This window comes from Mustela erminea, chromosome 2 (assembly GCF_009829155.1).
Source record: "Mustela erminea isolate mMusErm1 chromosome 2, mMusErm1.Pri, whole genome shotgun sequence".
NCBI lineage: Eukaryota > Metazoa > Chordata > Mammalia > Carnivora > Mustelidae > Mustela > Mustela erminea.
In genome coordinates, this window is record NC_045615.1 from 36,458,657 (window position 1) to 36,476,228 (window position 17,572).

The following is a 17,572-nucleotide window of genomic DNA, read 5'->3' on the forward strand; positions in this document are numbered from 1 at the left end:
AGAAGTGTCTATAAATAATCATATCATACCTAAAAGAGAAAGAAAAAAAAAAAGACCTGTCTATAAGATCATTCATCACAGATTGATTCATAAAAGTCAATAATTGCACAAAACAAATGTCCAATAAGGGAAAAATTAATGAATTCAATGTGGTCTCTTCAAATAACGGAACAGTGCACAGGGTTACAGGTGGCAAATATTTATATATGCAAAATCATGTTTAGCAGAAGAAGTTAGAAACAAAATGAGTGCACACATGTAAGATTCCACATGCATTCCAAAACAAGGAAAACCAAAGTATAGTGACAGAAATTAAGTTAGTAGTTCCCTGCTGTGGCAACTGGGATTAAGGTGGAACTTTGAAGAGTGCCAAACTATATAATATTGTGTTTTCAGTGGTTTTTATATTGTGATATATATTAGACAAAACTCATTGAACCATACATAAAAATGTGTGCATCTTCTCATATATAAACATACGTAGATAAAGCTTGCAAAGAAAATTGCTTGGTAATATCAGGACTGAAGGGCAACAAGAATGGCAGAAATTATGAAAATAGGACATTATGAATAAAATTAACTTTGGAGAGATTCCTTGTAACTTCATGATCCAAGAACAATTGCTGAAAATATGGTCAATTGAAATACACAGTTCCAATCTTTTCCCACAAAATTCAGTATATAACTCAGTGTCATTTATATTGCTATTCCCTTGACAAACACCAGCTTTCATTTAGTTATAGAAAATGGGTTTTTTTTTCCCCAGAAAATAAATGTGTATGTTTTGTGGTCACTTTTCGAAAAAATAAGAAATATTTTTTACCTTAGTTTCTAAAAGCTAGTACAAATATATGAACCACATACTTTAAAACACATTACTTGAGTGCTTCAAATATTTTCCATTTCAGTTTCTCTCAACTGAATCTCCCATTTTAATATAAAATGTGCCCTGATTACTTTTAGAAAAAGCGAATACACATCTTAATACTAGTAACGATATCAAAACAATCCTCATCTCAACACATTGTTCAACTTCCGTGAAAAAGAATATACTTAAATAATATATAATAAAATGCTTAAGCAGTGTTCCTCTGGTGTTTTGAAGTGCTAAGAATGTGCATAAGGAGTCAGAAGCATCCTCAGAAGAGGTTTACACTTAAGCTTAGTTATATAGTTCTCTGGTGATTAATTATGGTGGCCACACTAGCAGGCTTGGAGGAAGAACTGGGGATGTTTTTAGAACTCAGGAAAGATAAAGATGATTTTTTTTTTTCTTTTCCACTCTCATTTTAGACAGAACACAAGCACACACAGCCATATCAGAAGACACAGGGTCAGAGGCCAGTAATTTTCCACGACAAGTCAGAGGCCAGTAATTTTCTGTAGGAAATATTCCTACAGAATATTTCCTATATATATTTGAATATATTCAAATATATTATTGGTTTTATTACTTGCTCATAGGTACAGATAAGGGAATAAAAGGCTTCCATTCTCCTTAGTCAGTTAGTATTTTATTTTGCATTAAGAAATATATGAGGGTCTATAACTACAACTGAGCTGGTTTATTTGTAAAGTGGCTTTATGTCTCTGAAAGGAAGACTTACCATGCTACAATATCTTTAATATTCCTTCTGACTCTTAATTATTTTAAATAATTCTCTAATATGCCATCATTTTTGTTGGCCATATACTAGAAATCCTTACTTCCTTTTTCCACAAAGTATAAATTCCATATTATTTTTATCTTGTGAACACCCTCTATAACTTAAGGACAGTGAGTCACTAAAATGGTTGCCTACTCTGAGAAGCGGGTTGATCAAACACATGTCATGTATCGTTAAGTCTTCTACTGGTCTGAAACTTGAAACAAGTCTCACATCTTATTGATAAGTGATCTTCATCAAATCATGAATTTTTCCTATCATATTCTATGTGAAACAAGTGCAAAAGGAAAGCATTTTCCCTAAAATTACTCTGCAAACCTAATATGAAGTACATACTAATCTTCATTATGTGGCAGAAGTTATTTAAGCTACTTAGCTCTTAGGATAACAATGATTTGAATTTGACTTTAATGTAGAAAACAACTACAGTACATTTTCCATTTAGAATGAATGCAGTTTAAATGAGGTTTAATTTTAGAACATAGTTGCAAGGCACCTTCTGTTTAGAAATCCTGCTGTTTGGATGTGATTTTATTTCAGAAAATCTGCAGTTACAAATTCCATTTTCTTCAGAATGCTGCCATGTGAATGAGGCTTTTGAGCAGAACACTTGCTGTTACCAGCTACCTTCCACTCACAGGACTGCCTTCCAAATGTGCTTTCAATTAGGAAATCTCAATAAGTTCATTTTAAAATCCAAGACCCCAATTCAACTCTGCTGTTTTGAATTATCGGGCCATTTTGAAACCCAGTCCCTACCGTTCTTGATGTCAGGAGTCACCCTAATAGGAGAAAATAAAACAAAAATCACATGCAAGGAAAGAATTTTTTAATTATCCTTTAAAAAAAAAAATTTGTGCCAGAAAGACAAATGGTATAACCAATGTACACAAGATCAGGCATCTTTGGAAATCTAATCACAATATCCACCTTCTATCATAAATAATTTTGTCTGTAAGCACTTGTAACAATATTGAAAGAAATGAAGCAAGTGAATATAAATCTGTGTTTTTATCATTCAGATTGCAGAGAAGGTAGCCTGAAAAGTTAGCAAATAAAAGAAAGAATAAAGGGCAATAAAGAAGTGTCACAAGAATATCATCCTTGCTTTCAAGCAATTGAAAAGCACAAGGATTTACAACATAAAAATCTATGCCACTTTCAATTTGTTGTAATTTCTTCTTCATCTAGTTCAAATAAGCCCTGTTTCAGAAAAATCTCCAGTAATCATCATATTGACACTTCATCTAGACTGAGTGCTAATGAGCCAAGATTCTTCTGCCATAATTTTTACCCAAGAGTTCACATTGTCACAGCCTATCAAGGAAATGGTGCCAGGTACACTTTCCATCTAAAAATGCCTTTTTCTTTCAGAAGCTTTTGTTTTCAAGTGTAGGGGGTTATTTGTTCCTGAATATCTTTTTCCCTACTCTATTTCAATTGTCTACATGACTTGTAATGAAATGAAGCAAGAATAAAAATGTTCCCTTCACTGTCAATTTGTGTCTTTCTTTATTCTTTTCTAAATCTGATGATTTTCACTTAGACCGAGCCCTTTAGAAAGAATTCTTTAAAAGCAGCCTAGTATATTCCTGATTTTAAAATAGATTACAAAAACTGTCTTGGGTAGGAGAAAGCAAAATATTATGATGAAAGGGAAACAAAGAAATTTACATTAAAAAAGCCTCAAATGTCTAGAAAATACTGAATAAATCTATTTCATATTAGTGGTACTTTTAGTTATATTTTCCTGTTGTCTTTTTTTCTGTTCTCTACTTTATGAGAATTATCACTGCCATACAATTTTTCTTTCTTTATTTCTTCTAGTCTCTTCAGAGCTCTGAAGCTGACTTAGAATCCTAATGGAGATAGTAAGCCTTACTTTTAAGACAAAGACTCCTGCTACTCTCTACTCTCTAAAAGTCTTTTGACTTTTTACATGGTAAAAATATCAATAAAACCTTTATGTTGCGCCATTGCTACTTGTTGCCCTTCTAAGAAACAACAAACATAGTCATCTAAACTGATAAAAATATAATTTATAAATATACATAGTCATGTAAACATGACTGAAATATATACGTTTATCTTGAGAGGAGAGGGGACACTTTTTTGTTTTGTTTTGTTTTGTTTTGTTTTGTTTTGTTTCCCCTGAGTTCAGACCACATGGAATTGAAAAGAGAAAAAAGAATAGTGTTTTTTCCACCAAGCTCTGTGCCAGCCAGGTCAGAATTGGACTACAGCTACGGAACTGAACTGTGGAAATAGAGTTGTTTTTATACATTTTTGAATTTTTCTGTTGTTTTTCTCTTACTATACTAGTAAACGTTCCTGTAAAAATATTTCAATGTTGAATTGTGTAGAAATAGACCCTCATTTTCCAAGTCTGGATGATTTGCAGTGGAAAGACATCAGAACAGTAGAGTATTCAAAAACTTGTTCAAGGAGCTCCTGGGTGGCTCTGTTGGTTAAGCGTCTACCTTTGGCTCAAGTCATGGTCCTGGAGTCCCTGAATCTAGACCTGCATGGGTGTTCTTGCTCAGTAGGGAGTCTCCTTCTGTCTTCCCTCTCCACCCCCTGTTGCCATTACTTTCTCTCTCTCAAATAAATAAATATTTTTTAAAGATTTTTATTTATTTATTTGACAGAGAGAGACAGAGTGAGAGAGGCAACACAAGCAGGGGGAGTGGGAGAGGGAAGAAGCAGACTTCTCACTGAGCAGGGAGCCTGGTTCTGGGCTTGATCCCAGAACCCTGGGATCATGACCTGAGCCAAAGTCACTTAATGACTGAGCCATCCAGGTGCCCCAATAAATAAAATCTTAAAAGAAAAAAAAAAAAAAAAAGAGAGAGAAACAAACTTGTTCAAACACACATACACAAGAAATCCCCAAAAGCCAAAGGATAATGCTAAAACAGGTTGAAATAAGAGGTGGGTTGTAATAATAAAGTTGTAGATGATACTATATCTTTATTTTTTTTTTCTTTTAAGGTCCAGTGTAGTGATGTTGCTAAAGTAATGTACCACCCATATGTTTAGTTACCCCACTGAAGTAATGTCAAGCATTTCAATATGTATTTTTTTCTAAATATTTTAGACATTGACTCATAAGAGGACCATTGTGCCCTTATATTGTAGTTCCCCTTATCTGTAGGGCATATGCTCCAAGACCCCCAGGGGATGCCTGAAATCATGGATATTATCAGACCCTATATATACTAAGCACTTTCCTATTTTCCTATACCTATGATAATGTTTAATTTATAAATTAACACAGCAAAAGATTAACTAGTAATAAAATAAATCATAACAATATACTGTAATAAAAGTTATGTGAATGTGACCTCTATATCTCTTAAAATAAATTTTTGTACTGTCCAATCTTCTTTTTCTTGTGATGATGTGAGATGATAAAATACCCATGTAATGAGATGAAGTAAGGTGAGTGACATAGTCATTGCGACATAGCATAGGCTACTGTTGAACTCCTGATGGTAAGTCAGGAGGAGGATCATCTGCTTCCAGGCCATGGTTGACCATGGGTAACTACAGGGTAGGAAGCAGAACAGCAGAGAAAGGGAGACTACTGTATACAGCTTCTAAAAACACTTGCTGTATTTGCTGCTTCCATTTCATATCTGTCTGTTCTCTCTTAAACTTACTCTAAACAGGTATCTGATGCATTGCTCCACAAAACTATCCTTACTAAGGTCACATAGTAGATTTAATGATCAAGTCTCTGAATCCACCTTACTCCACTTAACATTTGATACAGATGATTATTCCGGGATCCCCCTCATTAACATCCCCTTTCAGTCTTTGCTATTTGTCTTCATCCATTCGACCGGTAAACACTGAAATAACTCAGAATTCAGGACTTAAATGTTTCCTCTTTCTAACCTACACCCAACTCTTTGGAAACTTCATGTCATTTCACAGCTTTAAATGCCATATGGATTGGGGCACCTGGGTGGCTCAGTGGTTAAGCCACTGCCTTCGGCTTGGATCATGATCCCAGGGTCCTGGGATCGAGCCCCGCATCGGGCTCTCTGCTCGGCAGGGAGCCTGCTTCCTCCTCTCTCTCTCTGCCTGCCTCTCTGCCTACTTGTGATCTCTGTCTGTCAAATAAATAAATAAAATCTTTATAAAAATAAATAAATAATTAAATGCCATATGGACGACTCCTCAATTTCTTTCTTCATTCCAGACATCTCTCCTGAATTACAGACCTATAGATAGTCACTTGGAGTTTTGTGTCTCCACCTGGATGTGTAGGAATCTCAGACTTTACATGGATGCAGCAAAAATGACTTGGTGATTGTCAAAGATTAGTGCTTTTACTTAGAGTACAGAACTGGTGAGAAAGCCACTCAGTCAGGGACTGCATTTCCCGTATCCCTCTCCTCACCTCATTTCTAGATGCACTGCTGTCACTATGTCTAGGTGTTTCTATCTAGATGGAAGCACTATGGTCGGGCCTTAAAGGAAAATTGTCCTGAAGAATTGTTCAATCTGAACATTTATGTCGGATTATATGTAAGTGAGAAAGAAATATTTCTTATATTAAGTCATGAGATTGTTAAGAAATGGGTTATAGCATTTACAATAACACCCTAATCATTAGGGTCTAATACATATAAAAAAGCAAATTCCTGATTTACTTCCTCATCTAGCATACCCCACACAAAAATTCTTATTATCTGCCAGTTGGTTGGGTTAAAAAATCTTGTGGTCATTCTGGACTTCCCTTCATCTCCCATGCCTCACCTCTAATTTACCTCCAAGTCCTATTGGAACAACCAATAAAATAAATTCATTCACTAAGCCTCTTGCTACATCTTTTGATCTAAATACAATTTCATCTTGTATCAAATACTGTGACATTTTTCTATTCATCCTTGTTGCTTCCACAATTACCTACCTACGATAAACTTTGCATCTAGTGATGTGTGTCATAAGCAAGTCAGATAATGCTGGTCAGGTTCCCAGAGAAGCAGACTCTACTACAGAGATAAGAGGGAGATTTATTAGAAAGTACCCTAGGCATCACAAACTGTGCAGAAGGATTGGGCAGAGAGAAAAGGTGAGCTACAGTGCAGTCTCAGTGAAGGCCTCAGCTAATCCTGCAGGAAGTCTAAAGTTGCTGTGGCTTTCCATAGTTGCCTAAAGCTTGAGCAGAAAGAATGAGCCTTTTTATTCTCACACCAATCACTCATTATTGCAGCCTGCCTCAAAAGTGAAGCTTGCCTTGGCAAGGGCACCTCTCTTCCTTAAGGTAATTCTAGAAGAGGACTGATGGCTGAGTGTTGTCTGCTGGCCATGTTTTATCCTCTAAGGGAGTAAAATCTTCATTCTCAGAGGGGGACCTGGGAAGCATGTCCCAGTGTCCACTACATCAAATCGTGCCACTTCTCTACTGAAAATCTTTCAGTGGCTTCCCCATTGAACAGAATCATTCAAAGTCCTTTTCAGAACTAAGAACCATCAATAATCTTGCAACTGACTATTTTTATATTATCTCTCAAAAATATCCACCTCATTTGTTTGGCTTCAGCCTCACCAGCTATTGTTCTCCTTTGGATATGCCAATCATAGTCCCACTTCAGGTCCTTTCCACCGGCTCCACCCTCTGCCTGGAAAGATTTTTATCAATATATCACGTGACTTGGTCCTTTACTTTGTGTTCAAGGATTGGCAATCATTTTTCTTTAAAAGGTTTGATAATAAATATATGTCATAGGGTCTTTATCGCAACTACTCAATCTGTTACTAAAACCCAGAAGCAGAAATAAACAATAAGTGAATGAGTGGGTGTGGCTATGTTCCTATAAAACTTAATTTATTAGAACAGTTGGCAATATTTGGACTATGGGCAACAGTCTGTTGACCTCAACATTATCAAATCTTGGCTCAAATCTGGCCCCCTCTGAAAGCAGTAGAGCAAGTTGATGAAGAAGTTTGCTTTAGAATCTACTTGTTGAGCATCTCTTCTGGCTCTGACAATGATTAATGGTATAACCTTTGTTTTATCTACACCTCAATTTCTAAAGTGGGGACTAAAATAATTCCTTCTACATAAGGTTATGTTGATGTTCAAATGAGATGGAACACATGAAACAACTGTAATAGTGCGCAACACAGAACAAGTGCTCAATATTGAGCACTTGCCCATCACTCTCAGTTTCTTTACATTGCTTAGTGCTTCTTATCTAATGCATATTTGGTTCCTGAGTTTATTATTCAAATAGTTCCTTTTCACCTTCCTGAACCAGAAAAAAGATCTCTGATAGCAGGGATTACCCTCTTCATTCATTGCTGAATTGTCTGATCCTTCCAATGTACCTCAATAAAATTTATTAGTAAATAAAGGAATTAAGAGAATTCTGTACTTTGACGACTCTGAAAGTGACATGAGTTCTCATTCCAAATACATTAGTAGTTTTGCTTCTGGCCAAGTCATTTATCTGAGCCATACTCTCTTTATTTACATTTCAGAAAACCAAATGCTGAAAAACTTAAAGGAAACATCAGTCCTAAGCCTCTCTTTCTTTCATGTTAAGCTTACACTTAAACTCGTACGTATGTATGTAACAATGGAATTCATATTGTCATATATGTCATAATTCACCTCTGGGTCCTGTTTATGCAGCATCAACATTCCTGAGCTAACATAATCATGATGATTTCCTAGAGATATAGGAGGCTCCCTGATGCTCCCAGGATCAGACTGATCTAGGCATAACCTAAGAAATGTGTTAAAGTTAACCTAGTCCTACTTTATTATATTTGTACTTTGTGAACCCTATTATAAGAAACTAAACTTTAAAGCCTTTATTTGATAACACTTTATTAAATATTGTTATATGCTTATTACAGATTCTTTATTATTTTTATTATAGATTCAAGGGAAAAATTAGAATGACTTTAATTTACAATATTCCCTACTGCTCATATTCTATACAGCTCTCTCTTCTACTTGCATATCAAAACTCTACACAGTTTCCATTCTACCTCTTTTCCTGCATTTACTGCAGAAGCCCATACTGAAGCATCCTCTACAAGTAACTCGTTCTAGGATGCCTGGTGGCTCAGTCAGTTGAACATCCAACTCTTGATTTCCAGCTCAGGTCATGACTTCAGGGTGATGAGATGGAGCCCTGCATTGGGCTCTGTGCTGCATGCTTGGGATTTTGTCTTTCTTTCTCCTTCTGCACCCTTTCCCCACCCCCACTCACTCTCTCTCTCTCTTTTTCACTCATAAATAAAAACAAAATAAAAATCTTTAAAGGAAACTGGTTCTACTCTGTCCATTGTATTTAAAGCACATTGTATTCTCCCAGCACTCCCAATATTTTCTTTTGCTCTACTTCTTTATTTACATTTCTTTCATAAAGGGTACATCGCCTTTTAACATGCTATACTGACATACTTCTTTCATATCTTTTATATATCTACTGTTTATTGTCTGCCTCTCTAGAATACAAGTTCCACAAGGCAGGGATGTGTCTATTTGAGTAACTCATATGTCCTGAGAACCTACAACATTGTCTGTCACATAGGGGGCAGACAATTAAAATAATGTCTGTTATATATATTGCTATTAACACATTGCCATTACATTCATTGCTCATTTCATTCATTTTTTTTGTACTAATGAAATTTGTATGTGCTCATTTTCTTTCCAAAATTAGACCAAAAAATTGAGGAATGCTGAGTCTCTTCTCAACATAACTTTCCCCCTACCAAATGCCAAGAACAATGTAACACAAATATTAGAAATTCGATAAACATTTTTAGGATGATTGAATAAATGAATAAATGAATGGTGGCTTAGGGCTTTTGTAATCTTTCACAAAAGTCATGGAGCTAAATCCATTGCTTTCTGTTGTTATTTTTTTAATTTTAAAAAAATTAAAAAAATTTTTAAATTTTAAAAATTTTAAAAATTTTAATTTTATTTTTTTCAATGTTCCAAGATTCATTGTTTATGCACCACACTCAGTGCTCTATGCAATACGTGCCCTCCTTAATAACCACCATCAAAATCACCTAACCCCTCCACCTCCTCTCCAAAACCCTCAGTTTTTTCTCAGTGTTCACCGTCTTTCATGGTTTATCTCCCCCTCCAATTTCCCCCAATGCACTTCTCCTCTCCTTCTCCCAATGTCCTCCGTGTTATTCCTTATGCTCTACAAGTAAGTGAAACTATATGATAATTGACTCTCTCTGACTGATTTATTTCACTCAACATAATCTCCTCCAAACCCGTCCATGTTGATACAAAAGTTGGGTATTCACCCTTTCTCATGGAGGCGTAATACTCCATTATATATATGGATCATATCTTCCTTATCTTTCATCTCTTGAAGGTCATCTTGGCTCTTTCCACAGTTTGGCAAATGTGGCCATGCTACTATGAACACTGGGGTACAGATGACCCTTCTTTTCGTTACATCTATCTATGAAAAACTCACAGTGAATATCATTCTCAATGGGGAAAAGCTGACAGCCTTCCCTTTGAGATCAGGAACATGACAAAGATGCCCACTCTCACCACTTTTGTTTAACATAGTACTTGAAGTCCTAGCAACAGCAATCAGAAAATGAAAAGAAATAAAATGTATTCTAATTGGCAATGAAGAAGTCAAACTCTCTCTTTGCAGATGACATGATACTTTATATGAAAAACCCAAAAGACTCCACCCCCAAACTACTAGAACTCATACAGCAATTCAGTAATGTGGCAGGATACAAAATCAATGCACAGAAATCAGTTTCTTTCTTATACAGTAACAGTGAAAATATAGAAAGGTAAATGAGAGAATTGATTCCATTTACCATAGCACCAAGAACCATAAGATACCTGGGCATAAGCCTAACCAAAGAGGTAAAGAATCTCTACATGAGGAACTATCAAATACTCGTGAGAGAAACTGAAGAAGACACAAAAAGATGGAAGAGCATTCCATGCTCATGGATCAGAAGAGTAAACACTGGTAAAATGTCTATACTACCTAGAGAAATCTATACTTTCAGTGCCATCCCAATAAAAATTCCACCGATATTTTTCAAAGAGCTGGAACAAACAATCCTAAGATTTGTATAGAACCAGAAGAGACCCCAAATTGCTAAGGACATATTGAAAAAGAAAAACAAAACTGGGGGCATCACATTGCCTGATTTCAAGATTTACTACAAAGCTGTGATCACCAAGACAGCATGGTACTGGCACAAAAACAGACACATAGACCAGTGGAACAGAGCCCAGAGCCCAGATATGGACCCTCAACTCTAAGGTCAACTAATCTTTGACAAAGCAGGAAAAATATGAAGTAGAACAAAGACAGTCTCTTCAATAAATGGTGCTGGGAAAATTAGAAAGCTATGTGTAGAAGAGTGAAACTCTACATACACAAAGATAAACTCAAAGTGAATAAAAGACCTCAGTGTGAGGCAGGAATCTATCAGAATCCTAGAGAACATAGGCAGTAACCTCTTAGATATCAACCACAGAAACTTCTTTCAAGACATGTCTCCAAAGGCAAAGAAAACAAAAGTGAAAATGAACTTTTAGGGCTTCATCAAGATCAAAAGCTTCTGTTGTTATTTCTTTTAGTACTTAATATAGGATAGATGTAAGTTTTTATTAATGTTATTATGTTATTTCTTCTTTAAAGAAATAAAAAGATATACACAGTAACAATTATTTAACTCCAATGACACTAAGTAAATTATTACAAGTGGTTGTTTTCAGAAGCTTTGAGATATCACCACTGAGGGCCAAAACTAAAGGCTTTTTGGAAAGAAATTATTACCTCAGAACACTTGTTTTCCAACCCTGGAATTCATTAAGTAACATAGAAGTATACTTATTGTATCAACTTTCTAAGAGTTTGACTTTTGTTTTCCTTCTCACTCTTTTTAGATCTTCTGCCCATTTTTAAATTGGATTATTTATTTATTTTTTTCTATTGAGTTATATGAGTTCTCTATAATTTGAATATTAACCTTTTATAAGACATATGATTTACAAATATTTTCTCCCATTTGGTGGGTTCCCTTTTAATTTTGTTGACGGTATTCTTTGCTGTGCAGAGCTTTTTGGTTTGATCTAGTATCACTTGTTTATTTTCACTTTCGTTGCCTTTGTTTTTGGTTTAAAATCCAGAAAATTATTACCAAGACCAATGTCCAGATTTCTACCTATGTTTTCTTCTAGGACTTCTGTGGTTTCAGGTCTTACATGCAATATTTAATCCATTTTGAATTAATTTTTGTGTATGGTGAAAGAAAGTGGTCCAGTTTCATTCTTTTGTATGCACCTATCCAGTGTTCGCAGCACCATTTATTGATAAGACTATCCTTTCTTCATGGTATATTCTTGGTTCCTTTATCATAAATTAACTAGCCAAATATGCATGTGTTTATTTCTGGGTTTTATATTCTGTTTCATTGACCTACGTGTCTCTTTTTAATGCTAATATTATACTGTATTGATTGTTATAGCTTTGTAAAACAGTTTGAAATAAAAAAATGTAATGCCTATTTTAAAAAAAAGGTAAATTGTACCATTGTTATTGTGAAACTGAAGAAAGAAAATTTGAATAACATGTATAAATACAATAATCAAGGGATTTTTCAGGGAAACATTTTAATGTCAAAAAAACTTAAGTGGGTAGGAGAAGAATAAATGAAACAAGATGGGATTGGGAGGGAGACAAACCATAAGTGACTCTTAATCTCACAAAACAAACTGAGGGTTGCTGGGGGGAGGGGGTTTGGGAGAAGGGGGTGGGATTATGGACATTGGGGAGGGTATGTGCTTTGGTGAGTGCTGTGAAGTGTGTAAACCTGGTGATTCACAGACCTGTACCCCTGGGGATAAAAATATATGTTTATAAAAAATAAAAAATTAATTAAAAAAAAAAAAAACTAATACTACCTTCTCTTAATTTTTTTTTAAATTTATTTGGAAGAGAGAGTGAAAGAGCACACATGAGCAGAGGTTTTCGGCAGAGGGAGAAGCAGACTCACTACTGAGTGGGGAGCCTGATGTAGGGTTAGATCCCAGGACCCTGGAATCATGACCTGAACTGAAGACAGATGTTTAAATCACTGAGCCACCCAGGCACCCTAATACCATCTTTTTTTTTTTAATATAAAATATGTCCTTATTATAATATTTAAAAAATTTTAAAGTGATCAAGTGATAAAAAATTTATACATATATATGGATTTTTAAGCTATTACTGTGACCTTATAAAAACGTTGGGAATATCACATGAATTTCAAAGCTATAATCAAAAAATACATTTTGTTAACAGGAAGAAAAAAATGTGCACATTCATTTTTAGTGACTTCAATGTTTTCAAAGATGCTGGGCTTTTGGAGAACTATTCATTCTAGTTCTAAAGAATTTTTTCAGGGTAGTTTTTTTTCTTTCTTTCTTTTTTTAATTGAAGTACTACTGACATATAACATTAAATAAGTTTCAGGTGTAAAACATAATGATCTGGTATTTCATTACACACCCCTTCCTAAAGCCAGTGGGTGTGCACAGTCCACACAGGGCACACCACTTGAGCACTTGGCTATGGAGGCCAGGAGGTCTTATAATTCTGAGCCCCATGGATCTGAAACATTCAGAGACAGTTCTTGTCAGGGTACCAATTCCAAGTAATTACACAGATACCAGACTAAAGCACCCCCTGGCTTGCTATGAAAAGGCCTACTTACTTGCCCAAGAACTTCAACCTGAGGGGGAGACTTCAGGTTTTCCACACATCTAGAGTCCATAGACGTACTCTCAGAGAACCAAAGCCAGGTCGGGGATGCCATTTTTGCACACTACTTTGGCCTTGTTACGGCTCACTAGTACCTTCCAGCAAGTAGTGCATACACTTAGCTGCATCTGGTACTGTTTAAATTATAAAAATGAGAACATTCCAGGGTTTCTGAATTCAGCTTCCTATATTTATTTGAAATCATATCTAAAGGGGAAAAAGTATAGTTGTTTATCCTATTTACATTGATTTATAAGATAAATATTTTCATTTTTTATCTTTAAATTGTTAAGGATCTGTAACAACCCTTCTATGTTTACATAAATTCTTTTCCTCCATTAATTTATTATTGAACTCTGAGGGAGAGAGACATCAGCAGTCTAAAGATAAAACAGTGGTATAACCTCGGGCTTACTATAGTTTCAAAATAATGTTTAGCTCCATCTAAAAGTAGCAACAAATTGCAAATATATTAAGTTTGAAATGGCAGAGTAATTCTAATAATTCTATTGAGTTAACAAATAGATACAAATCTATTTACAGAATGTTAAAATTTTCCCCATACAACGACTGAGAGTGGATTGGATCATCTACTTTTAAATAAACTTTAAAATAAGTTCAAAAATAGAGTATGGGGACGCCTGGGTGGCTCAGTGGGTTAAAGCCTCTGCCTTCGGCTCAGGTCATGATCCCAGGGTCCTGGGATCGAGCCCTGCATCGGGCTCTCTGCTCAACAGGGAGCCTGCTTCCCTTCCTCTCTCTGCCTGCCTCTCTGCCTACTTGTGATCTGTCAAATAAATAAATAAAATCTTTAAAAAAAATAGAGTCTGCATTTTTAAACTATTAATATTACATTTCTAAATTGGGAAATATTATTTTTCCTTAAAAAAACAAATTTTTAGAAGTGTAATAAAATAAAATCAAAAGCACAAATATATTCTAAATGTTTTAAGTGAAAATCTAAAATTCAGCACCTAAACCTGCCACTTCAAACATTATATCCTGTGATTCTATCTACTCATAGTATAAACCTGAGCTGTTTCTCCATGGCTCCCTAGTCCTTGAAAAGTCCCTTACTAGTATCTTCCTATCTTCACTTTTAACTCAAGCTTAGTATGAAATTCCAGACAATATTAATTATGCAAATTTTATAATAGTGTCTAGTATTCCATGTAAATATGCTTAAACTATGCACAGGCATACCTCATTTTGTTATGCTTCACTTTATTGCACTTCACAGATACTGCCTTTTTTTTTTTTTTTTACAAATTGATCATTGTGGCAACCTTTTAGCAAGCAAGTCAAAAAAAGTACCATTTTTCCAAATCATGTTTTTTCACTTCATGTCTCTGACACATTTTAGTAATTCTCAGAATATTTAAAACTTTTTTTGTTACTATATTTGTTATGCTGATCTGTGATCAGTATTATGACTCATCAAAAGCTCAGCTAATAGCTAGCATTTTTTAATGATGAACTATTTTTTATTTTTATATACTTTTTAAATTTTATTTGAAAATGTCTTATCAAATAAAGGGCTAGAATCCAAAATCTATAAAGAACTTATCAAACTCAACACTCAAAAAACAAATAATCCAGTAAAGAAGTGGGGAGAAGACATGAACAGACATTTCTCCAATAGACACATGAAAAAATGCTCAACACTACTTGGCACCAAAGAAATACAAATCAAAACCATAAAGAAATACCACCTCACACCAGTCAGTATAGCCAAAATTAACAAGTCGGGAAACAACAGATGTTTGCAAAGATGTGGAGAAAGGGGACCCTCTTACACTGTTTAGCTTTTGCATTGTAGGAATGCAAGCGGGAGCAGCCACTCTGGAAAATAGTATGGAGGTTCCCCAAAAAGTTAAAAATAGAGCTACCCTACAACCCAGCAATTGCACTATTAGGTATTTATCCAAATGATACAAACATTGTGAATCGAAGGGGCACATGTACCCCAGTGTTTACAGCAGCATGTCTACAATAGCCACACGATGGAAAGAGCCCAGGTATCCATGGACAAATGAGTAAAGAAGATAAATACAATGTATATAAATACAATGGAGTGGTACTCAGCTATCAAAAATAATGGGATCTTGTTATCTGCAGTGACTTGGATGGAAATTGAGGGTATTATGCAAGCACAGTAAGTCAAAGAAAGACAAATAGGATTTCACTCATCAGTGTAATTTAAGAAACAAAGAGATAAACATAGGGGAAGGGATGGAAAATAGAATAAGATGAAATCAGAGGGAGACAAACCGTAAGAAACTCCTAACTACAGGTAACAAATTGAGAGCTCCTGGAGGAGAGGTGGGTGAGGCATGGGGTAACTGAGTCTCAGGCATTAAGGAGGGGAAGTGGTATAATGAGCACTGGATGTTACCTGCAACTGATGAATCATTAAACATACTTCTGAAACTAAGAATATACTAGATGTTAATTAACTGACTTTGAAATCTAAATAAATAAATAAATACAACGGTGTACTTTTTTTTTTTAAAGATTTTATTTATTAATTTGACAGAGAGAAATTACAAGTAGATGGAGAGGCAGGCAGAGAGAGAGAGATAGGGAAGCAGGCTCCCTGCTGAGCAGAGAGCCCGACGCGGGACTCGATCCCAGAACCCTGAGATCATGACCTGAGCCGAAGGCAGCGGCCTAACCCACTGAGCCACCCAGGCGCCCCCAACGGTGTACTTTTAATTAAAGCATGTAAATTATTTTTCTAGACATCATTGCACACCTAACAGACTACAGTATAATATAAACATGACTTTTACATACACTGGGAAACAAACAAACAAAAAAATGCATTGTGATATTCACTTTATTCCATTGTCTAGAATGGAACCTGAAACATTTCTGAGGTATTGTTTATATTTCTCATACCGAATCTAAGCAGCTCTTAAGTGTTATGAAATACTCTTCCTCCTTTCTGCCTCCCTCTCCCTTCTCTTCATCACTTGACCCTTCTATCTCATTCTCCCTCCCTTTCTGTCTTCCTTCTTTTTTTTTTTCTGTTTTGATTGATCAGTTTTATTGTAAGTGCATTTGACTACCTTAGTCTTTTCAGATGAAACATTTAATAAGTTCAAAGTTCAAACTCTGGAAGGAGCATTTGGTTTTTTTGTTATTCATGATAGGTTTCACACTCTATAAATAAATTCTGTCACTGTGATAGATTTGGAAACAAATGCAATGTTTACCACATTTTTCCCTGTATAAAATTTGAAACAAATAAAATAAATGATATACTTAAAGAGTACATATACTGTAGAAAAACTAGGATAATTTTCTTATAAATACAGCAAATAACTATAAAACATGCACACAATTCTTACATAAAGACATTACCTCTCTGTCACCTGTCAATGTTAATATTTGTGAACTAACAGACTCATGCATTAATTGATGCATTGAATACCAAATGAAAAATTATCCCCTGCAGAAACTTGGGAAAACATATATAAGCTTTCAGTAAGGGTAGATAATATAGAAAATGACAAACTGACATCTGGAAGGCATCACAGGCCAAGGTCCTTCCCCTGCAACACACACACACACAGAGTCTCATCCCAAATTCCATGGCTGTGCTCCAATACCTCTGCTCTGTTTGTATATGACCTCTCTCCTGTCTGTCCCCAACACTCAAGAGTTAACCTACAATTATGGAGCATGAATGGTCATGGGGAGGAATCCACCATAAGTAGTATGATGCTTCTTTGTCTACTTCATAACTGCCTTTATTTTCTTACTTCACAGATTGCTACTCACAAAGCAGTCCTAATACCCCTTCTCATCTTCTCACTTTTGCCTATAAGGTCGGTATGAGGTCCTTTGCCCAGCAGCTTAAAAACAACATGGATTCCAGAGTCAGGTATCTAGGGTGTGACACCCTTGTTTACTTCTTAACTAGTGGGTGAGTCACTTCACTCTCTCTCTTAATTTTCTCACCTTTACAATAGGGATGATAACACTAATCTCAAGGTTTATTATGAATTATATGAACTCTGACCAGTAAATCTCTTAGCACAGAGCCTGAAATAGGCAAAGCACATAATAAAAGGTGGCTGGTGTCATTTTTAATATGATAAATTTATATTATTGTTA